Source organism: Rattus norvegicus, chromosome 2, assembly GCF_021556685.1.
Source record: "Rattus norvegicus strain SHRSP/BbbUtx chromosome 2, alternate assembly SHRSP_T2T, whole genome shotgun sequence".
Classification (NCBI taxonomy): Eukaryota; Metazoa; Chordata; class Mammalia; order Rodentia; family Muridae; genus Rattus; species Rattus norvegicus.
Window position 1 is genome coordinate 81,675,471 of NC_141535.1, and position 24,495 is coordinate 81,699,965.

At 35.4% G+C, this 24,495-nt stretch overlaps 1 long non-coding RNA gene across 10 annotated transcripts in view; it reads right to left on the reverse strand.

The window, feature by feature from the left end:
• Window positions 1-24,495, reverse strand: part of LOC102551357 (uncharacterized) — a 140,008-nt gene that overhangs the window by 109,792 nt on the left and 5,721 nt on the right. For 6 of the 10 annotated variants that reach the window (XR_015671224.1, XR_015671225.1, XR_015671219.1 and 3 more), the window contains one exon: window positions 6,694-6,752. This is a non-coding gene — a long non-coding RNA (uncharacterized LOC102551357). Of the gene's footprint in view, window positions 1-656; window positions 839-1,073; window positions 1,142-1,789; window positions 1,848-6,693; window positions 6,753-6,971; window positions 7,114-24,495 lie in introns of those variants that run through there. The other 4 variants (XR_015671223.1, XR_015671226.1, XR_015671222.1 and 1 more) reach the window with 4 other exon arrangements.

The following is a 24,495-nucleotide window of genomic DNA, read 5'->3' on the forward strand; positions in this document are numbered from 1 at the left end:
ATGTTTGTCCGGAAACTGAGAAAGGGAATGACATTTGAAATGTAAATAAGAAATACTCAAGTTAATAAAAAAAAAGGTGCAGCTAGGTAAACTACATGCATACTGTTTATTTGGTTGTACCCCAAGGTGACATTTTTGCGGCAGGTATAATTTGGATCATTAACTAATGGATGTGTTTGATTAACACTTAATACTTAATACTGTGTGCATTGGTATACCACCTTGAAGATATCTTAAATAGCAACTAAGCACACACAAATACATAAATAAAATCTTCCAATTAGACAATTTTCTAATTCATTGTGAAATAAGATCTCAGAACTTTGCCAAATCCAAGTCATATCTACAATCAAGGCCAGATAAATTTAAGAAACATTCCTTTTCCCTGGTAATAGCTGCCTAAAATGCCGTATGTTGTTTGGTTTGCTCAATTGTAATAAAATAGCATAGACAGAATGATTTAAATAACACCAATTATACACCAAGGACAAATAGAAAACCAGTCTAAAATGTTCCCATCTGAATGTTACAATGAACTGTATAGCATGAATGGCCTTACCGATGATTGCCGCAATATAAATTCCATCTCTAGTGTTGTCTACTGTGGAAGCTACAGGAACTGGTTACATGACAAAGGTATAAGATGAGCATATTCTGTGATTGTAATCTAAATGCAAATCACAATTTAATTTCTTGAAAACAACATTAAATATAGGTTAAAGTGGTCTACTCATTACCAGTCCTCACCCAGAGTTATTACAGGCTTCTGAGCAGACCAGTCATCAAAAGTAATTATGCTTTGCAGTTTATCTTGAGATTAGGGTCATGTGGCTGATTTCTAGAAAGAAAATGCAGTTTTTAAAAGTTTGAACTGTGACATTTGACATTGTGACATAAAAACTTGAAAGTCTAAAATCATAGAAAACTACTAAATATATTTATAATGCACAGTAAAGGTTTTATGAAAGTGAATTACTTCTGTATAGTCACAATAGGTAAAAATATTCATAACAGAAAAGAAGTTATCCTGGTAGATATTGAATTTCATTTAGAAATTTGAGTGTTAAACTTACCCTGCATGTGATTTCTTCACACTAGCAGAACTCATGCAGATGTGAACACAAGGGCAGTACACTCAAGACTGGAAGAGATGAGTCATATTGCAGTGCTCCAGGCCAGGTGAATGGAGTGGGAAAGACCCTCTCCCCTCCCTCTTACCCTTCCTCTGTCTATTGCTCCTTCCCTCTCTTCCTACATTTCTCACTCTGATCCTCCACCTATTCTTCCCTTTCTTATTTGCCCTTATTTTCTTCTTTCTTTTCTTCTTCTCTTCTTCCTACGTCTATCCTTTATCCAGTCCTGCACCATTCAGTGATATTCCCTTCCCTCTGTCCAGACATCTTACCTTCCTTGCCTTGCCTTACCTTCCCTTCTCCTTTTTCCCCTCCCTCCCTCCCTCCCTCCCTCCCTCCTTTCTCTCTCTCCTTCTTTCTTTCTTTCTTTCCTTCTTTCTTTCTTTCTTTCTTTCTTTCTTGGTACTGGATGGATCCACTGCATTGAACATTCTAAAAATACCAACTAACATGGAGTTATAATCCAAGCCCCACTTTAATTTGAGCTTATTTTTTTCTGCTTTGTGATTTACTGGAATTTATTTTGCATGCTAAGGGTGATTAGACTATTATGGAAAGGGGATTATATTTAAAATTATTTAAAATTCCTGCCTACTTCAATAATTTGAATACTGCCTTTAAAACCCCCAGTTCTCTGTTCATCCATATAGACTCACCGAACTTCAACTTGTTACTGAGTTCACTGGCTCCATTGGCTGAGCTCTTCAGTGTTACCTAAAGCAAGGCAGATTTCTCAATCAGTGTGTTCACAGTTTTGCATGTAAATATTTTCAAAATGAAAGAGAGTAGTCTTTCTGCCAATTATTTTTTTACTTTTATGAAATGCAACTTATAGTCTATGCTCTTTGAAAGCATTGTCTGAATATCTGTTAATCTGTTCTTTGTGATGCTCCCTATTTACATTTATTATACTCTTGGGGCTCTATTTAGCCATTGTGTTGGAGTTGGCTTTTCATTTGTAATTAACACGAAGATTCAATGAAAGGAGTCTTTGCTCATAGATGTCAACTTTATTTTTGTCATTATGATTAATATTACTGCTACTGTTGATCTGCATTGATGGGTGTTAAGCTCAGACTCTCACATGTGAGGCAGCACACTGCCACTGATTGACATGTCAGTCTCAGAGAGGGTTTGAACAATGCAGAGTACATATCCTCATACTTGATAACCTCCATTCTTAGTACATATAACAGGTGGTGATAAAGAGGCCAGACTTTGAAAATACCACTATGCTACATTTCTTTGAATTTTAGTGACTTAAGTATATATATATATATATTTCTCCATGAGACAAATGAAATTTCTTTGGGTATGAGAGTAATTTTAATTTTTTCCATCTTAAATGCCTAGAAACGCTAAATATAACTCTTTTCCTCAATTTATATTATATCTCTTTGAAAAACCTAAAGACACATCATCCTGAGTGAGGTAACCCAGTCCTGAAAGTACATGAATGGAATGTACTCACTTATAAGTGGATATTGGCTAATAAAGTAGAGGATAACCATGATACACTCCACAGACCCAAAGAAGCTAAATAAGAAAAAAAAAGGCCCAAGAAAGGATGCTTGAGTATCACATAGAAATAAGAATAAAATAGTCATAAGGGGCAAATGGAGAGAAAGAACTAGGAGGGGGAGGGGAAGGGGAGCTGAATGGGAGATTCAGGATTTCGTGTTTGAAGGACAAGAGAAATAACCACATGGCCATAAAAATGAATGGAAATGTGTAACTGGCAGTGGGTGAGAAGAGGTGAACATTTCCAGAAAGAGGCAAAGACCTGTGATAATGGAGGCAACCAAGAATCAATGATGGGGGTGGGGATGGAGGGAGGGATTTAGTTGTGCCTCACAACAATAGGGATATAGAACTTGAAGAGGCTACCTTCTATAGCCAAGGAAGAATCCCAGTGGAGTAATAGAGACACCACCCTACCTAAAAATATTTCAATGCAAAATTTATTCTGTCTGTAAGAAATGCAGGCACAGGGGATGGGACAGAGACTGAGGAAATGGCCATCCAATAACTGGTCCAACTTGAGACCCATCCCATGGGAAAGCACCAATCTCTGACACTACTAATGCTACTCCATTATGCTTTCAGACAGCAGCATAATACAGACACAGTCCTCTGAGAGGCTCCACCCAGCAGCCAAATGGTGGATGGAAGCATGGGGACTCTTATAGAACAATAGGAGGAATGATTGCAGTCAAAGGGGGATAGGAACTCCACAGGACATTCAGCAGAATCAACCAACCTCAAACCTTGGGGCTTTCAGAGTCCAAACCACCACCCAAAGATCATACACAAGCTGAACCTAGGCCTTCCTGAACATATATAGCAGATGTGCAACTCAGTCTTTATGTGGGTTCCGAACAACTAGAGTGGGGCTATCCCAAAAGCTGTTGCCTGCATATTAGATATGTTCTAACTGGGCTGCCTTGTCTGGCCTCAGTGGGAAAGAAAGTGCCTAGCCTTGCAAAAACTTTAACTGCCAGGATTGGTGGGATAATCAAGGGGTTTCCCACATGCTCAGAGGAGTAAGGGGAAATGGGGTAAGGATTGTGGGTAGGGGTGACCAGGGGGAGGGCAGTGAGCAGGATGTAAAGAAATAAGTAAAAATCAAAATTAAAAATAATGAAAACTTTTTTCCATTTCATTCTTCTTTTCTTTTCTTTTCTTTTTATTAGATATATTTCTTTACTTACCTTTCAAATGGTATTCCCTTTCCTGGTTTCCTGTCCATAAGGCCCCATCCCTATCCCCTCCCCCATGTTCCCCCCATCCACTCCCCTTACTTCCCCCTGACATTCCCCTGCACTTGGGGTCCAACTCTCTGAGTTTATAAAATAAATTTGGTATGGAAATGAGCGTAATTCATTATATAACTTCTACATGTATATGGTACAACTCTACATTTCATAGTTGGATTGAGGTATTGCTCCTATTTAATCTTCTTTAATTGAATAAACTATTGTGATACAACTCCATATTAAACATGTAAGGAATGTTGAATGAGAATCATGAGGGTCTCTGCATTTTTTAAGTCACTATTAAATAATAGTGATTTGAAGAACTATATTTATTCATATGATATATGCTATCATGCTGAAGAAACTTGAGTGCTGGCCTTGCTATCTACAGTCTGCACAACCTCTGTGAGCCTATTTCCAAATGTCTGTATTGGGTTCTTCGATAGGACATTTTTCGTGGGTTAATATTACGTACATCAGTTAATGTAAAGTACAAAGGTCACTTTGGTTCATGGGATTGATTAGACAATATTTAAAATGACGGTAACAATATTAAATGTTGGTGAGTCTTCCCAGCCTGACCTTATTATTTTACATATCACTGAGAAGGTTTCCTTCACTCTAGAGAAGAAACAATAATGGCAAATGATATGTGGATATTACTAAATATTATACATAAGTATATAACACTCTCCACTGATAAAAGTGTAAATTTGTCAAAGGTAATATGATCCAAAGATGTTCATCTCTCTAGTATATATAAATTAGCTCTGCTTTCAATAACTTCTGAAGGTTTCTTTGTTGACTTGTCTTTTAAATCACATCTCACTGTAAAGGTCAACAGTCAGAGAAGTGATGAGGGAATCAAACCACCTGGCCAGGTATAGTGTGGAGTGACATACAGAAGTAGTGACTTGGTTCCTATGTCTTTATGAATTATCATGAAAAATACATTTTTCAAATATAGCACATAATGAATTATGTTTTTTTCTCCTTTCAATGATTTTTTTTTTTTGGTTTTGCTTAATGTCATGATCATTCTCCTATATTCCTAGGCTAGCACTCAATTCATGATTCATACTCTTTCTATTTCAGCCAGCCAAGATTTTATTCATGAAATATTACACTTCTTGAATTTATTCTAAGGTTTTAAAGTTGTACCTTTACATAAAAATTGTATCAACTTTATTATAGCTATAAAATAAAACATCTTTAAGAATTTACATAAATATTATTTATTGGACTAAATCACAATAATTGGGCATAGATAAAAAGTTTTTGAATTTAGAAATGTCCATTTTTACATTAATGAAAAAACATTTCTTTAGAATCACTATTTTATAAAAGGAAAAAAAAACTGTTCGGTATAAATCTCCATCCTTTTTTGGAGAATGTCATTAGTTTTACTTTTTAATATATTGTACAAGAGAAAATAGTTCTTTTGTTTAGTTTTTATTCTTAGATTTTCCTAGCTATCAACATAGTCTTATTTTTCATTACTGAAGTAAAGAGGAGATATTAAATGCAAAATATTGTATTTAAATGCAAATGCTACCACTGAATATAACAGAGGGTAATAATTTGCCATGAGAGCCTATGAATAGTCATTAACTCCGAACTTCTATCATTTAGGGATTTATTATAAGAATTTCTAACAGGCACGAGTGCTCAAAATGCTCATGAAATCATCTGTGGATGGGTGTACCCATCCACACTATGAAAATGCTCCACAGGAATGACACATCGGCCATTAGGTACCAAGAATGGCTCTGCTTCATAGTAGTATCCCTAGAGTGCAAAATTTATTTCTCTGAACATTTCAAACAAGACTTCCAAAATGTCGTCTTACTTTTCAAATAACCCTGAAAACAATGTTACATTTATTAAATTCTTTCCAGAATGAATTAGTGAATATCACTGTGAATTTTGTGTAGAGAATTGTTCTGACAAAAGTTGGTACTTTGATTCCATGACTAATGTGTGTTTTTTGTATTTACATAGTTCTCTTACATGATTTTTAATCATGTATCCTTCCCATGTAAGACCTTTTTTCTTCTCAAATTGAAGGTATCTATTTCCTTACTTGCTACATATATATTACACATATGTTATCAAACTATTACCTATTACTTTTCATATATATTCATAAATGTAGAAGCACAATTCTCTATGTTTTCAAACCTATTGACACCAAATATTCTAAGATTTTTTTGAAGGGAAATAGAATTCTAACATTTATATGATATAGTACCTACTATGATTGCACTAATGAATGATTTGAACATTTATTTTCATAATTCTACAAGATGAATATTCTCTCAAATACTCTTTAACATACATAGAAATATTTCCTTCACTTATTTTTCCTAAAGCCTCACAATTATTCCAGTGTACAAGAGGCTCATAAGTCAAATACACAGAGCTGTGTAAGATCGTCAATGTAACCTGACATAAAATCCACAAAGACAATGAATGCATGTCTTTTGTGTATTCTCTTAGAAGAAGGTTTATTATTATGTCAGAAACATAAACTTTTAAAATATTTTTGTAGTTAGTATCCCTGATGGCAAAATAACTCTCTTCTATAGTTACTCTGCAAAAGTCAGTCTCAACAATCTTGGAAATTATTTTTTTCCTTGAAGTTCTGCTAGCCCAAGTGATCAAATATATTTTCCTCTATATATCTTTGCTAAATACTTCATTTGGCCATTAAGATGGGAATTCAGTCAGGAAAGCCATTTCTCCAGTTTTGTATGGGGGAGGGGGCACAGATTATGTTTTGGTAATGTTTACATGATGTTTACCTTAGAGATGAATGTATCCTGAAGCTGTAGTTATGTTCAACTTTCCCAGGATTACACACCTGAAACACAATGCATCATTTATCAAGTGATTTCTTATATAGGTAACAAGCTGCTCCTACATTATGAGTTAGTAATCTCTTTCAAAGAGTTAAGATCTGATTTTATAATGTCCCTTTGTTCTTTAGCAGTTAGTTACTGAGAGTTATAAACAAGAACATCGTCTCATGACATAATAACTTCTAACCCACATTGAGCATCTAGTGAAATGACACGGATACCTTGACTGCTTCTCCTCTGAACCAAAGCATTCCCTCACCAGTGATGTCATCTGTGTTTCCTGTTTCATTCAGATACGTGGTCATAGAATTATGTTTTCATTTCCAAAATGAAACTTTTCATTTTTCCTACGTCAGAATCTTCCTATATGAAATGAAGAATGGGCTAAATCAGAAGGACATGATCTCACAGATGGTGATCCTAATTTAATATCTTAGGCTTGTAAGGCAAGTATTGAATAGCAATTATTACAAAAATAATGTTCTCTCAATGGGTACGGTTGCTTACATTTACCATCCAGCCTATGAGAAGCTGAGGAGGAAGACTCCAGGGAGCTTTCGGCCTGCTTGGCCTACTACACACTGAGTACCAGGGTAGCCTTTGGTACTTAATAACATCATCTTACCTCAAAAATAAATAAATAGATAGATAAATGGTAGGTAGGTAGATGGATGGATGGATGGATATATATATATATATATGTATATATATATACATATATATATACATATATATATATATATATATATATATAGAGAGAGAGAGAGAGAGAGAGAGAGAACATAGTCCAAAAGTAAAGCAGTCTTAATTGTTTTGACTTCTCTTTCTCACTCAGCAAAAGAAGGAATATAGTTGTCATGCCCTACAAAATAGACAAAGCCAAGAGAGGGGTGAAGAGACAGTGAAACTGAGGGTGATTGTAGTTGCACCTTGAGTAAGGAGAAATAACCCTATTTAGTCTTACCGAATGTACGCATCAGCCTTAAATGGTGTTTAAAAATCATACAACTTATATGGCATTGCTAACATATATTTTTATTACACTTAAATCTATATGGTATAAAATACTATAATACTATTGCAATATAATATTGTAATACTATTTTCACTTTGATGGAAATATGAGTTTGTCATCTTTCTCAGTTTACAATTTATTTGAAAATTACTATAATTATCTAACATGTCCTTAGATTAATATGATATATATGTTTCAAAAAAGGTAGTTGGGTTAATGAACATGCTGGTTTTACATAAAAATGAACACTGAAACATGTAGTAGAAACATATGTAGAATTCCTTGCTTGTAGAAGCCCTTTGACACCTACCTGATACAATGAAGTGGAAGTTATGGAACTTCCGATTTCAAGCTAAGGGTACAGGAAAGCCTACAGTGCAAGGACAGAGAGTGATCATATAGTATTTCACTCACTGTTTGCATTTTACAAACTGCCTTATATTTATTGACATTTTATGTTTTGCTCGCTGATTCTGTGATTAAACGCTGTTCTGTATTGTTAAATGTTTTCTCAAGCATATTAAGCTACCTCTCAAGATTGCTGCATGTGACATCTCAGACACAGGTTTATATTCTTTGTGTGATGTCTCATAATAAATTGTTTTCTCAAGTTGTACAACAATCTAACTTCTGAGCAGCACTGTACATAAACTCACTTTTTCTCTACTCCTTCATAATATCAGCTAAAATAGAGTCATGATATTAGAATTAAGCAGGTGAGATACAGTAACTATGTGATGGTTTGAATAGATATGGCCCCACAGATTCATGTATTTGAATGCTTGACCCATAGGGAGTGGCGCTATTAGGAGGTGTGGCCTTGTTAGTGGAAGTGTGTCATTGTGGGAGAAGGTTTTGAGGTCTTGTGTTCTCAAGCATAGCCCAGTGGAATCTAGCCATGTATGTATGTATGTAGGTAGGTAGGTAGGTAGGTAGGTAGGTAGGTAGGTAGGTAGGTAGGTCGGTCGGTAGGTGGGTAGGTATTTATATGGCAATAAGTAAAGAGAAGCTGCCTACATGAGAGTTGGAGTAGTTCAATGAAAGATAGCTGGAAGGAGCTGGAGGAAGAAAATGGATGGAGATTATGATGTAATTCTATTTAAATTAAAAATGTGTTTTTAAATTGTCCTGATATATAACATCCTTTGTTCTGTTACCATGAAACTACTCTTATGTTGGAATGTGTGGACTTGGCATAAACTGAATCTTTTACCCAGACCAAAAGTGCTCATATTGGAGCTCCAGTAAGTAAGATATCTCTTAATTTCTTTGAATCAAGAATCATGTATTTGTATCATCACCCAAAAGTCAATAACAAGTGGACAACATTCCTTAATTCAATAAAACTTTGCTTGATATTTTCGTGGGGTTTTTGTTTGTGTTTGTTTTGTTTTGTTGAAATGGGCTTTCTTTGTGCACTGGAGGCTATTCTAGAACTCCCTTTGTAATCCAGGTTAGTCTTGAACTCATGGAAATCCTCCTGGCTCTGCCTCCAAAGCGCTGGAATTAAAGTCTGCCACCACCACAGGGCACATTTGCATCACATTTGCAGCAGATTTGATTTCTAGGAGAGGAAAATCTCTGAGATCTCTTTTACAAATTGGAAGCTTACCTCAGTGGGGTTCTCCATGAGAGCATTCTTCCTGTTGCTCCAGCAAGAGGCCCCTCCTTAGCTGCGCTAATCCTTTCAAAAGTTCCAGCCTCTCCTTCAGCACCAATGTCCACTGGAACTTCCCAGTGTTTCTTTTACCGCCAAACTATACATTTTTCTTTTACTTGTGTTTTTCATCGTAGGCATATATAAAAAAATTAGTAATAACCAAGGAGCAGAATCAATGTTATGAGTCTTGGAACTTCATTTTCAAAAAAATAATTAGTAGATAATCTTTTGGTTTATTATCAGTCAAGGTCTCAAGACATTAGCCGATGGCAGGCAGATACATTGTCAAAATATCATTTGAGTGGCTTCTAGCCCAGTTCCTAATGTTGATTCTTGTAAAAGGAATATCTTGTATAGTATATGCATTAACCACCTGTCAATTAAAAAGAAAAAAACCTATAGCCTATAGGAAAGAGTAGAATAAAAAGTGTGACATCTAGGAGGCAGAGAAAATTCTGAGAAAGATCCAGGTCCTATAGATTTGCCCTGGAACATGTGATATTGGATGCATGGTACCGGAGCACAGGTAATCAGTCATGAGGCAGAATGTAGATTAAAATAAATGGGTTATGATCTAGTTGGAGAAGGGCCTAGCTATATAGTCAAGGTATTTGCAATTATAATTTGAGTCTGAGTCTTATTTTGTAAGCATGGGCAAGGAGCAAGAACCAGAACAAATGTCTTCAGTTTCTGTTACAACAGTCATTGCTCTCAATCTACTGTCTCCTGAGGGCTTATGGGCCTATTAAATTGTGGATAATATTCAAATGCTTTTTTTTAGTCCAAATTCCAAAGTCTTCTACATCTTAAAACAACAGCAACAACAACAAAATAAATAAAACAAAGCAAAAAACCCAACCACAAAACAGCAACAAAAGTAACATATCCAGGTTTTTCTGGCAATACCCTTTGGGATCAATTTCTGTATTATTTACTCTCCTGTTACTGTGATAAAACAGCAGGGTCAGAAGCAACTTATAAACAAAGATTTTACTGAGGCTTACAGTTCCAAAGGGAGAATTCATGATGGTCAAGGAATTATGGCAGTCAGAACAAGGAGATAAAATCGTCAACTGCAAACACAGAGCAGACAGAAGAGAATTGGAGCAAGTCTTTGTGAATGAACATTCCTCCAAAAAAGCTCTGCCTGGATGTGAATGAAAAATCTCCCAAAACAGTCCGTGTGTGTAGATACCGATGTATGCACTGGGATTTCAGCACCATGCAGGGATTTTGCCAGTTAAGATATCACCTGTGATTTTGAGGTCTATTTTCAGATTTCCAGCCATTGCTTGCCCTACTCTGTATCTGAATAAACATCTCTTGATAGCAAACAAAAAATTATTTTAGGATCTACTAACATAGAATGACGTTTTATGATAAATTAAATAAAAGGTCTCTTAAAAACCATTAACTTAGAAGGACTTTAACTCCCACAAATCCAAGAACTGGGAATGCCATCAGTTTACATTTTAGACTCCCTGCTCCCTGCCCCTGCCCTGGCTCTCAGGTGTACCCAGCAATGTATTTTAAATTTTTCTGGACCTATTAATTTTGTTGTTTTGTAAAATTACAAAAGTTCATAAAATGCTTCTACAATGGAGCATGGAATTAATGTGTGCTCCCACGCCATGGTCACTCAAACCAGCTCCAGAATAAAATCTCTTATTCCCTTTAAGATGAGAGCTATTAGTTTTTGTTTGTTTGTTTGTTTCTTTTATTGTTGTTTTCTTTTCTTTTGTTTGTCAACAGCAAAGGCACCCAACATAGAACCCAGAGAATGAACTATGTCTCACCTAAAGATTCACTTGAATGGATGACGTGTACCTCTGTGAACTCCCAGAGTCTAGGCCTTCTGGACATTTGGAGTTATTTTCTCAGGTGAATTGACAGTAAGGGGTGTTTGTTTGTTTGTTTGATGATGGTGTTGTTTTGGGGGTTGGTCTTTGGGTGTCCTGGCTTGGTCAGCAGTACATTTTGTTTATTCGGTGATAATCCTACAGTTTCTGGGGTCTGCTATTAAAGTATTTGGTTTAGGGTATCCCATTTGTTTAAGAGCATTTTAGTTTAAGCATTTAGTTTTCCTGCTAGCTTTCAGGCCTCTCAAGGCATTTTGGATTCTGGCTGTTTAGCCATGTTCATTATTTTGTTTGCTTTGGGAACTTTTGAGACATTTTCATTTTTGACCGTCTTGGTTTTCATTGGCTTTGAAATATTTTGATTTATTTTCATTTGTCCTTTGTTTCCAGACATTCCTTCTTAAACACACAATACTATACTGCAGGTGCCTGCAACTTAGGAGTTTTATGAGTGGTAAAGGAACTTCTTCAGCTCACTCAAGGAGACTGCAGGGTCTGGAGCCACCTCCTATTTGTGTAAATGTATGAGATGATCCCGAGACTCAGTGGGAAAAGAAAGTCTCAATGTAAAAACTGAAAAAAATCATCACAAAAGGAAGTACATAGAACTGACATAATAAACACATGTCAGGAAAAAAGGAAAACATATGCATACATACATACATACATACATACATACATACATACACGTTTATGTTTGCATTTAACAAAATCCTAGGCAACAACCTTGTTTTGTTTTGTTCTTGTTTTTAATCACAACCAAGCAGACTGCTTTAATAAAACTGTAAAATATCTGTTACCACTATCCAGAGCAAAACCTGATAAAATTGGCTTTGCATGATAAAAAATAGTTCTTCAAAAAACTACACAAATTAAACTAGATATTGAATGGAATTATTAATGAAAAGAAATTTTAGGTTTATATCTGCTAATGGTAAAGTCTAAAGTAACAGTGTGCTCCTTTTTTCTCTAACCTTGCTTCTTTATCTCTGATTTATATATTTCTTGAACAATTTTTTCTTTTGACTCTGCTTAAGATACAGCATATAAATGATTGTTGACAATAAATATGGCTATAACTATTATATTAATTTAGGAGTTATAAAACTTTAAAAGGTACTTAATATCCTGAGATAAAATTTTCAGTATTGATTTTTTCTTAATATCCTTTTACTAAATGGTCATCTGAAACTGTAATTAAATATATTTTTATTGAACAAAGCCTTTGCTCTTTTACAATAATCATTACCTAAAGTTTGTAAATATTTTTAGAGACTGATGCCCACAGTAAACATTAGCACTCAATTACTCAATGATTGTAAAACATGTTCTACTGAAGAAATATTTAAAATTGTTCATAAACTTTGGTCTATTATATAAATAACGCATTATAAGAGACTTTTACATGTGGCCACTAAAATTTAAAATAGTTCTGATCTTCTTCAAGGCATAAAACCCATATGTTTCATCACCTAAAAGAAAAAGATCACATCAAATATTCCATTCTGACTTAAAGATCCGAACTGTATGCACGTTACTTTACCTCACCCCCAGAAGGAGTGCAGTTTTTCACATCATCTGAGAGAAAACTCCGTAGCCTTTGCTGGATATCTCATCTCCAGTGTTGAGGAACCGGGTAACTAAACCTTTCCTCCCTTTCATGCTCCTTACATAAATTCCACCTGGCATATTTCTAAATAATGACTAGTCTTGGTTTTAATAACATTATGAATAAATATATAATGTCTTTTCATTGAACATACCTTCTTGTTGTTGACTGCTTTTAAACTAATATTTGAAATATTAAAGTTTTTCCATTGTCTATATGAATGTATTCCAGTTATTCAATATGATTTGGTTAAGGCAAGATGTTTTTTAGTTAAATTTTAACTCCATATACTCTGATTAGAGAAAGCTAGAGATTTTGGTTAATTCCCTCTTATTCAAACTATACAAAAGACATCAATGTCTAATAACAATATCCACAATGTTTTATACTTTAAATCTTGATGTTTATTGCTATCTAAAATGTACTATAGTACAATTTGCCAGGATTTAAAAATTAATTAAACAATGATTTAGTAATAAAAAGAGGAGGCAATGCTGCATTAACTCGTTTTACATTTTTATTCAAATATGAGAAAGACTAAAACAAATAATTGTACAACAGGGGGACTATATAGTCAATCTCATAAATTTTATTTTGTATCATGTGTAACCTTCACTGTATTGAGTCAAATGATATTGATTACTTAGTTTGAAGTATAAAAATTTATGCCACATATAAATGCAATGCCAGAAACAAAGGGTAAAAATTAATTCAGATCCAGATCATAATGGCCTTTTTTTTTAGCTATTCTGCTCTCCCAAAGACTGCTTTCCTGCCCACTCCTCAAGTGTCATATACATCCTATCATAAGACTAAGCCTGCTAGTCACGAGGGACTTCACAATATTTGATACATGGTCCCTGTGTGCACAACATGTGATGATTGGTGAACAGGGGAACCGTGAACAAAATTTCCTGGAGAAGCAGTGTCATGCCGGTGAACAAAGACTCACGAGAGGAGTCTGTGTCTGAAGACATGAGTGAACTGACTGGAATTTCAGTCCTGTGGAGAGCTTGAGATGTTGCAGGTTCAAAAGTTAATTATCTTGGGTTATACAACTATAAACGCTCATCGAAATGTCTCCACGTTACAACGTGAGATTTTTAGTAACCTAGATCTCTGCTCCTGAGTTATGTTCACTCGCTCAAAATGACTCTGGCATGAATTACTTACTCTTTTCTTTAAGATGAGAGCTATTCTTTTCTTTGTTTGTCTTTGCTTGGGTTTTTGTACCTTTTCAGACCACCAGCAGTTCGAAAATCAATCCAAGATTCCTAGCATAGTTTATTAAAGCTTAAGCGTTTAGCTAGGGCTCTCTCCCAGCTACTATCTAAACATACCCTGACTATTCTAGGCACTGTGACTGGCCACATGATTAGATCTTTACCCTCTCTGCTCCACTTGTGTCTGTGTCTGTTCCCTTCCAGGTCCTTTTAACTCTGCTTGCATTTCTGTGCACTTCTTGCCCCAGCCATTGGCCATGAGATCTTTATTACAACCAACCATCAGCAAGGCAACACCAGATACATCTCTTAGGTTGCTGTTAGGCATAGAGGCCTGTCTGTCCTTCATGTTTTTAAGTAGCTGTGGAAGGACAAGCATTGACACGTATAAAACCAATGACGGGCCATTATAAATAACAATACGAAGATCAGGCCAAAATTAACAATTGAAAATACAAAGACACATCTTAATACAATGTGAAGGAAAGTCACACCAAGTTTGTTTGCTTTTTGTTTTGTTTTGTTTGTTTTGTTTTCTGCATCAACAGTTACATAGCTCAACTCCAGTGATATTCTTTCTCTATCAAAGGTTTACCGCTTTCTAAAACAGCTATCAACTTGGAAAAAACATTAAAATACAGGAGTCTTTAGGGAACATTTGCCATTCAAACCACCACAGTCTCTATTAATATTGTCTCTCCTTTTTTAATTTTTTTACTAAAATATAGGTCAATATACTATATTAAAACTTCTAATTTTTCTTCCCCGTAAAAGTCCCTGATTTTTTTCATAGAGAAAATTTAATATTTAATTTTGCATTAAAAATTGATCTCATTATTTTTTCTGGATGCGGTCCATATTTAAGTTTCCCAAAACATTATCTGTTCTGGTTGCTTTTTTTGTCCACTTATTACAAATCTGAACATATCTGGAAAGAGGAAATTTTAATTAAGAAAATGTCTGCATAATATTGGCATGAAGACAAATCCATGGAACATTTTCTTAATTAGTTATTGATGTGGTAGGGCTTAGATGATTAGAGGTGGTGTCACTTCCAGGTAGATGCTCCTGGGCTATATAAGAGAGCAGGCTGAGAAAGAAGTAGGCAGCACTTCTCCAAAGCCCTGCATCAGTTTCCTCCTGCATGTTCTTGTCATACGTTCCTTTCCTGACTTCCTCAGTGATGGTATGTAACCTGAGCATTGAACAGTAAAACCAACCCTTTCCTCCCCCATGTGGTTTTGGTCATGACGTTTTGTCACAGCCATAGGAAGTCAACTAAAACAATATCTATTTATCATAGAAACATCTTTTCTGAAATTGTTATACTTCATTATTTTATCAAATGAACAAGCAACTGAATCTCATGCTCCTGCATGCCTGTTTTGTGTAATTCACGATTCCTCGAAGTCTCAATCCCTCCACACTGTTAATTACTGTATCTTTAAGCATGGGTTAACCCATTTAATTTCTCATGTCCAGGAGGCTGTTTCCCAGTTACAAAACGTGTTTTACATTGTTCGTTTGCCCCTAAGTCGCCTTTTTCTGTTTTTCCTCTTGACACCTTTGCAATTGAAATTGTTTTCATATTTTTATTTCCTTATAGAAATTTTAATTGATACACCACCACAAACTCATTTTACAGTCTTAATATTTATTTTGTTTAATGGACAATAAAAATAAGGTTGATGGTTTTTCACTTTGTTTTGATTTTGTAATGTGTGAGTTCTTCCAAAGAAGTTCCATCTGGATCTTGAATCTTGAACAAATCTCTAGGACTTAGAGTACTCTGCTGGCTCACACCTTTTGGATTTTGACAGCACTCCTCACCTCAAATCTTAGCATCCAGAGTACATGCTTTGCTGTTATGTCGTCTTACTGTGTGAATGGAAACTAAGTGTTTCTGAAACCTTTCTGACTGGATACTGTTAAATCTCAAAATATCTATCTTATTCCCTGGAAGTTATGACATTTTTCTATTGCATGTTTAATATTTAATAATTTATATAAATTAATTTAATAATAATTTAATGTTTAATAATTTAACAATAACATTTAATAACAGTGTATTAATAGCTGTTGTTTTTCTGGAGTTCCTTAGAAAACGCTAGTTAAACACAAATGACTATTTTTCATGCAGTGCTGTATATATTTTTATAATCAATGACCATTTCTTAATTATATTTTGCCTTAACTTTTAATTTTAGAGGCAAAGCAAATTACAATGGCATTGTTGAGCCCTCTGTCCAATAATTTTATGATTTTGAGCTACCAACATTGTAGGTACTACGTAGGCACTTGAATTCATCCATCACCTTACGCATAAGTGACTGACCATGCTCAGCTCCCTAATTGACTTTCTTGCATTCATCTTTTTGTTTCTTGATTTCTATTATTATTATTGTTATTATTATTATTATTATTATTATTATTATTAAATTTTTTACAGTCTAGTCATTATCCCTGCCCCCCGGTCTACCCTCAGACAATTCCTCATCACATTCTTCCTCCCCAACTCCAAGAGAATGTCCCCACTCTCCACCTCACTCCCCTCCCAGACCTTCCCCCTCCGTGGGGCTTCATTCTATTGTGTGTGCATCTGTCCATGATGAACTCAGCCAGAAAATGAGACATCTAAACCCAAAGTTTCACTCTTTCTCACTTTCAAAAGCCAATCCTCCTTTTGCATTCTTATTTTCAACTTTGGAAAGAGTATTTGCCCATTAGTTCAAGATGAATGGAAAAAATGTTTGACTACTGTGTTTACAAACAAGTTTATGGTTTGATGAGTTTCTGGATATGTTGCCTGGAGTTAATGAATGACAATATTTTGTCAAGAAGACTTTTTTTTTAATCCTGGTAAATTTCATAGTTCTTAGCTTATATGTGCAAAGTATTAAAGCAAAAGAGACATGTTATATTGGTGTCTTTGGTGTTTTTGCAAAAGTATGGTTATATGGTATGAAGACATTTTGAATATACACACTAATAGAAACATGACAATATAAAATTTAGATTATAAATGCAAATTCATGAATGATTTTTAGGTAAAGGAAGCAAAATATGAAACATGATAATGATTTAATATAAAAGTAGTTTGATACAAACATGACTCAAGATAATTTGTTTTGCAGAAAGTAGATGTTTGATTATACAGTTTAATAAAGTTTGCTTTAACCAACTGAACACTGAAATAATGTATGCTCATGCGAAAGAACTATTTCTATCTTTCGGTTCTGGAGGGCACTCCTGACGCACTCTGGTTACCATGTTGACAAGTAAGTAGAAGACAACAGGCTTCAGAAATCTAATCTCCACTGAGCGATTGATTACTTTTATGATCATTGACTTGTCACTTCTGTCTTTCTTATCTTCTGTCTTCTCTCTCTGAGTGATCTACAACTCTAATCACACTTGGTGATCTCATTGTAGCACTAGGAGATTAAATGCTAAGTACCATGGAAGAACACAGTTGGGAAAGTTAAGAATATCAGAACTGAAAAAAAAAGTTTAGCTCTCTAGTGGGTTTTTCTCATATTTTCATTGATCAAAGTCTCGTTTATATTCCCAAACTCACATACATTTTGTACAATTAGAGAAGTTTTTCCTCTTCTTGCATTAAAACAAATCAGTACCCTTACCTTAATGCTCCTGAAACAGGTTCTGAAATGGTTCAGTTAACTCATGTACACATAAATGTGAACATTTTTTCTACTTAAATAAGTCTTTCAAGGCATTCTGTTGAATAAATATGAAGCATTAATACATTTTGGGTGGAATTTAGAAATTTTTTTCTTGTCACAAATCTATGCTTTTTAATATTTTTAATTTATTTATTTTTGCACTCCAGATTTTATTCCCCTCCTGGTCCACCCTCCAACTGTTCCATATCCCATACCTTCTCCCAGCCCTTCCCCCCTCCCCGCGGTATCCACAAAGATGACCCTACCCCCAACCTACCAGACCTTTAAACTTCCTAGGGCCACCAGTCTCTTGAGGGTTAGGTGCATCTTCTCTGACTGAACCCAGTCGCGGTAGTCTTCTGCTGTATATATGTTGGGGCCCTCATCTCAGCTGGTGTATGCTGCCTCATTGGTGATCCACTGTCTGAGAGTTCTAGGGGGTCCATATTAATTGAGACTGCTGTTTAGGGAAGGGTACAGTGGGGTGGGGAGGTGAGGGCATCTCATTGTTTTGCTAGAGACTTGGAATGGGACAGGGTCCCAGGAATCAATGCAAGTGACCTTAACTGAGACTCACAGCAGTGGGGATATGGAACTTGAAGAGGCCACCTTCTGTAGCCAGGCAGGACCCCCAATGAAATGATGGGGACATCAACCAGCCAACAAAATAGTTGACCCAAAATTTATCCTGTCTACAGAAAATGCAGGAATGGAGGTGTAGAAAAATTTTAAGGATGCCCATCAATCAATTTAATATTATCAATCACAGTATTTTCACTGGCTTCACATTCTGCTTTAGGTCTCTATATTCACAGACATCATATTCTCAAGTAAATTAATATATTTTACTCTTTCCATAATTTTGTCTTCTGAAATCTTTTTAAACCATACAGCCCTCAACATTTTCAGATTGCTTGTTGCAGGTTTTGACCTAATAATATACATTTAAAATTTTCCACATCTTTTCACAGCTTGATAATATAGATTTTTAGTGCAGAGAGTATTTCATTGCTGGCATTAACATCATTATATTTATCCACTGACCAAGTAGAGCACATTTTAATTGGTTTTAAATTTGCCAGTTATGACTAGAGCTGTGATTCATATTTGTATGCAAATATTTGTGGAGACATGTGTTTAAGTCTGTCTAGGTTAATAAGTACTTTGCAGAGTGATTGCTCAGTTGAATGGTACAGCATGTTCAGTTTTGTATAAACCAGCGATCTGTAAACTTACAAACTATAACACCACAAAGCTAAGTGTTTTCTGTTTGCATCTCTTTCCATCAGCATTTGATCTCTCAAACGTCCTAAATGCTGGTATTCTGATAGATGTGCTATGATATCTAATAATCCTGTTCATCTACAATTCTGAAATTGCATATGATGTTGACTGTCTTCATGTATTTACCTGTCACTAGTATAACATATTTTTGATTAAAGATGCTCTTTAACGTCATTGGTCCATTTATTAAGACTGTACAATTTTCTATTTGTGTGTGCAAATGAATATGTGCATTTTTGTGCACATAGGCATATATTTGTGTGTGAATACTCACATATGCCAATGTAGTGTGTGTGTGTGTGTGTGTGTGTGTGTGTGTGCTTCCTTGTAGAAACTAGAATATGACATCCATTGCATTTTACAGGAAAAGATTTCTCATTGGCCTGCAGCATAATGGACTAGGTGAGCTGGCCAGAAACCTCTAGGGATCCAGCCAGCTACTTCTGCACCCATATCCCAGCTCAAGCATCCCAGATTTCACTATGCACACGTTTTCTTACATGGTTCTCAGGACAGAACCTGGACTCTCATGCTTGCAAGCAAGCACTTCTCTGACTAAACTGTCCCTGTAGCACTTAGTTTAGAAGTCCCTGATGTGTTTTATTTAAGTGCCATTGATCACGCAAGTCTTCTCCCAGTTCCTGTTTGTCTTTCCACACTCTGGAAATTTTTTCAGAACTCTAAATTTCAGTCTTAATAAAGTATGTCTGCAAGTTATCTCTTACACATATTATAGCATTACATTCAAGCTTTCTAAGGATATCTATTATTCAAGTATTTAATATCATTTAGTAATAATAATAATTAGTTCACTAATTAACATAAATATTTAATTAGCTCCATGATAAATTGTGTCTGGCATACATAAATCCATTTATTCTAACATAATATCTTTAAAAGATGATGTTTGCTCCTTGGATCATCATTATTATTATATCACCTATGTATATTTCTGACTTGCTCTGTAGGTCAACCGTACTCCATTCTCTTCCCAACTCCGAACTGTACTAATCCCTGTCTCTTTACCCTAAGTGTTAAGTGAATGTCGATACTCCAACTTTATGTTTATTTGTTCGTCTGTCTTCTGTATGATAAATGCAATCCTGGGCCTTCCTATGTAAATTTAGAGTCAATTTCCCAGTAGGGGCAGAACAAGTTGCTGCTATTTTTATAGCAATTTCATTTAAAAACATACTTAAACTTGGGAAGAGATGACATGTTAGCAAAATTGGATATCTCTAGCCAAGAATATAGCTATTCATTTACATTTTCTTTGCTTTTATTCATTAGAATTTTGTAGTTTCTCTAATATTTCTTATACTTATTATGAAAGATACTTTCCTAAAAAGTGTCATTTTAAGCCACTGATCTTTATTATAAAGCTATGTTTTACTTTGAGTTCACTTCACCTATGTAAAAATGATAGGTAATTGTCATGGAAACATTGTACATTGCAAATTACTGTAATTGGTTCTAGTTCATTTTTGTCTTTCAGATTTTCTATATGAATGACTAAACACGCCACCTGTGAACAAAGCCAGCTTCATTTCTGCTTTCCCAACTTGAGTACCTTTAATTCCTTTTCTTCTTTTATTGCAATAGCTAGTATTTCTTGCAAGATGGAAAGGAGGGGTGTGGTGTTTTATATTTCCATGTGATGGTCTTCTATTGGGAAGGCTTTGAGCATCTTACTATTTAGTACGGCACTGGCTTCAGGAGATGTTGAATGTGTGTATCTTCTATTAATTTGAGAAAATTATCTTCTGTCCCCGGTTTACATAGATATTTTAAAGACATGAAATACTATTATAGTATTTTTCAAATCCTTCTACATCTAAGGATAAATTTTCATAATTTTGTATTTTAAACTATGTATATGATTGATTGTCCCAATTGGCTTAGAGGTATTAAACAATACTTGCACTTTTGTGACACATGTCCCTTAAGTTATATTTTACAGCTCAATTTTTATCCTACTTTTGCTTTTTTTAATGTTTTAGAATTTCATGCACCAATATGAAGTGTTTTAAATTTCAAATTCTGTCTCTAATTCCTTCTCTTTAATTTCTGACCGATGACACAGCATTTTCTTTCTCAAATTCATGTGATTTATTTTTAAAGTCACTGACGTACATTGTCTCGCCAAATGGGTAAGTGGGGAAGACCATGTTTTCAAGCATGTTTTGCTTCTACAGGATGGATATGTGAGTAAGACCATACATCCGAGCATGTGTTGCCTCTTTAGGAACTAACGAAAATTGTCTCTTACTCTGCCATCAGCCCTCATTTGTCAATAACTCCTAAGATGGGATGGATTGTCATGAGCCTCCTGGCTTCCCTCTCTTATGAGATTTTACCTGACTTGATTCTGTGTAAGCCTTGAGCATATATCTACAACCTCAGTGGGTTTACATGTGAAGTGGCTATATTATGCCCAGCAAATACCGTCCCATTGTAGATATCTACTACATTGGTGTTTGCACTCTTGGTTGTACCTCTTACACAATGATCCTGAGCCTTGAGAAAGGGATGAGCCATAGGTGCCCCATTGAAAGCATTCCAGTCTTTTACTCTGCATGTTGACCAGTCCTATGTCTGTGTGTATTAATCACAATCTACACAAAGTATTGTTTCTCTCATGAGAGGTGAAAAATGCCTTAAGCTATGGGTCTAAAAATAAGAACTCCAGGGGAAATCTATTACGATGTTCATTTAGCAGAGTAATACTAGTAGTTGCTTCTCCTCTATGACTTAGGCCATCACAGTTTTTGTCCCAGTTACCAGTAGTAAGCATGCGCTCCACTTTGTGATGCTGGCCTAATATAATTAGATAGTTATTACCTCCTCTCGAGGTATTTGTGCACTATTGCACCTCTGGTCATATCCTGCGAGGCTACTTGCTATTATAGCTGGGTAGGACTGTTAGCTGCTTTTCTCGCTGGTAGAATGCATAGAAACTACCTATGGTATGGAACTAGCCAGTAGGGATGAGCCTCCCACAGCACTACTCATTTGGTTTTTTCCCTGTCTTAAGAATCAAGTGTGTAATATCATCAGCCTTAGGGTCTTATCCTCCAAAGTTTCATTTTTACTTGTCTGATACTGACGAAAGCTGCCATTTTGAATTTCAGCCTTACTTACTTTCTTGTTTTTTGTAAATAAACATTTTCATATTGTTGAAAACAATTTGATAATCTTCTTCAAATGGAGTCCTAAAAAAGAGTCCTTAGATTTCTATCAAAAGGTTATAATAAAATTTAATGTTTGAGAATTTCATAGTGCACATAATGTGTTTTGACCAAGTTCACTCCCATTCTGTTCTCTCTAATTCTTACCCTATCCTCAACACCAATTTTCCCTTTTAATTCCACATACTTCTTAAAAATAATCAGATTGCTGTGAATCTGTATACTGGTGTGGGCCATTTGCTAGACCAGTGGTGGTCTTTAAAGGACCATAATCCTGAGGAAAATTGATTCTTCTACAGTAGCCATCAATTGATAATAGTCCCTCAGCTAAGTGTGCAGCTTCTTGTGCCCTTCCTCATTCATGGTGGGGCATTGCCTGGCTCAGTCTTGTATAGATCTCTCTCACGCAGTGTCAGTGGCTATGAGTTCATGAAATCCTCAGACCTGTCACATCTGCAAACAACTGTTTCTGTTGCTGCCATCTTTTCCATATTAGAATAATGAAGCTGTTTTCAGAGAGGATTTATGTAAATATTCAAACTTTCCTCATTAGGAAATAAGAGACAAATTCTCTAGACCTTGATAGTCTCCTTGGTTCATCCAGAATACTGAGAATTCCGGTAATTTCCACAATACATAGAACTAGAACAGAATGAATGGACAAACTCGCTAAAACATTGAGAACATGAACATTTTAAGCATATTACACTATGCCAGATTTCAGTGCCTAAAAATGTTATTGTTATTTAGGCTTTTTTTTCTTATAGTATCAAGAGAGTACATGCAGAGAATACAATGAAGAAAAGGTAGTGACTGATTTTTTTTCTTCCTTTAAGAGGGCATATGGAGATAATTACCAGTGAAGTGCTAGGTATTTTACCATAAGACTATCTCAAGCTAAATGCCTGTCTTTGTATCACAGCATAAGTTGGTTTATTTTGGTTTAACAGATAGATTTACTTGGATTTTGAGTGACATTTGATTTTTCCCTTCAAGTTATTATACAAAAGATTTTAATAAAGGTGCTCATCTTTTAATTAAATTAATTTGTTATGGCAAGAGCACTTAGAGAAAATAGAATGTCAGTAGGCCTAGTAATTAAACAGTATCAATTTAGGGGAATCACAGAGAATTCTGTTCCAGGAGGATCTGCACACTGCACAGACTCCCTTACCAGGGAGTTCTGTGATGTTGCTGCTTTGCTGGATATTTCTCTGTTTTCTCCATGTGCTGAAATGTAACCTTTGCCTGTCCTTACACAATAATGCTCATTTAGTGAATTCTATTCTGTCAAGTATACAGTGGCAGAGAATGTGGAGAGAGATGGGGGCGTCTCTGGAGTTTTGAAGAAGTCTGGGAGCCATAGAGAGGCTTCTCCACTTACACCCTGTATAGGTCCTGCTTCACTCTATGGATGGTAACCAGATTGTTCTAGCATCTGCCTCTCCTCTGTTTCCTCTCTTTTGTATTTTTTTTCTGGTGAAATATACAAAACAGTCTATTCACTCTGAATGGATGGTACCTGATAGGGTGACTTGCTAATAATACTTTTAAAGCTAGTACATTGTATCATATATTTGTCTGCCTTGGTAAAACAAAAAGTTATATAGAGTTTGAATTTATATATATTAGATTAAAATACTGCTACAGTTATTTCTCAAATAATCCAGAACTTAAAATCAAAGTTTAAACAAACAGGCTAAATATAGCTGAAATTAGTTTCTTTGGTTTCTTCTGAAAGAATATGCATCTGAGTGAATTTACATTATTTTGTTCATGGAGTTGTTGTTTTAACCTAATCTTGAGATTCTATATTTGGTACTCTTTTTCCTGTAGAGTGTTGAATCTGGGTTGTTTGGGGGATAAAATTCTGTGTACCGATGAAGAGAGAGAGGTGCTTTTTAGCAGTTCAAAGCATCTGAAGTATTTTTCTGCACAGAAAATAAGTACCCACATGAGTTAATACCAAGCTTATCAGAGATTTGTAACTGACAACCAAGAAGAGAATTCTTTCCTTCCCACTAAGGCGCAATCTCAGGTACTTATTTTGATCAGAGAGGTAGGAGGACATGAAAATATCTTTATAAGGGGCATAGATGTTGCAAAGAGAACTTATTAGATTGGTTTGCTTGGCTGTGGCTGCTTAATCCCAGTGGCTATTTGGATGTTTGAGAGGCTGTGAACTAGTGTTGCTCATCCATAGGGCTGTGAGCCTCAGTAGTCC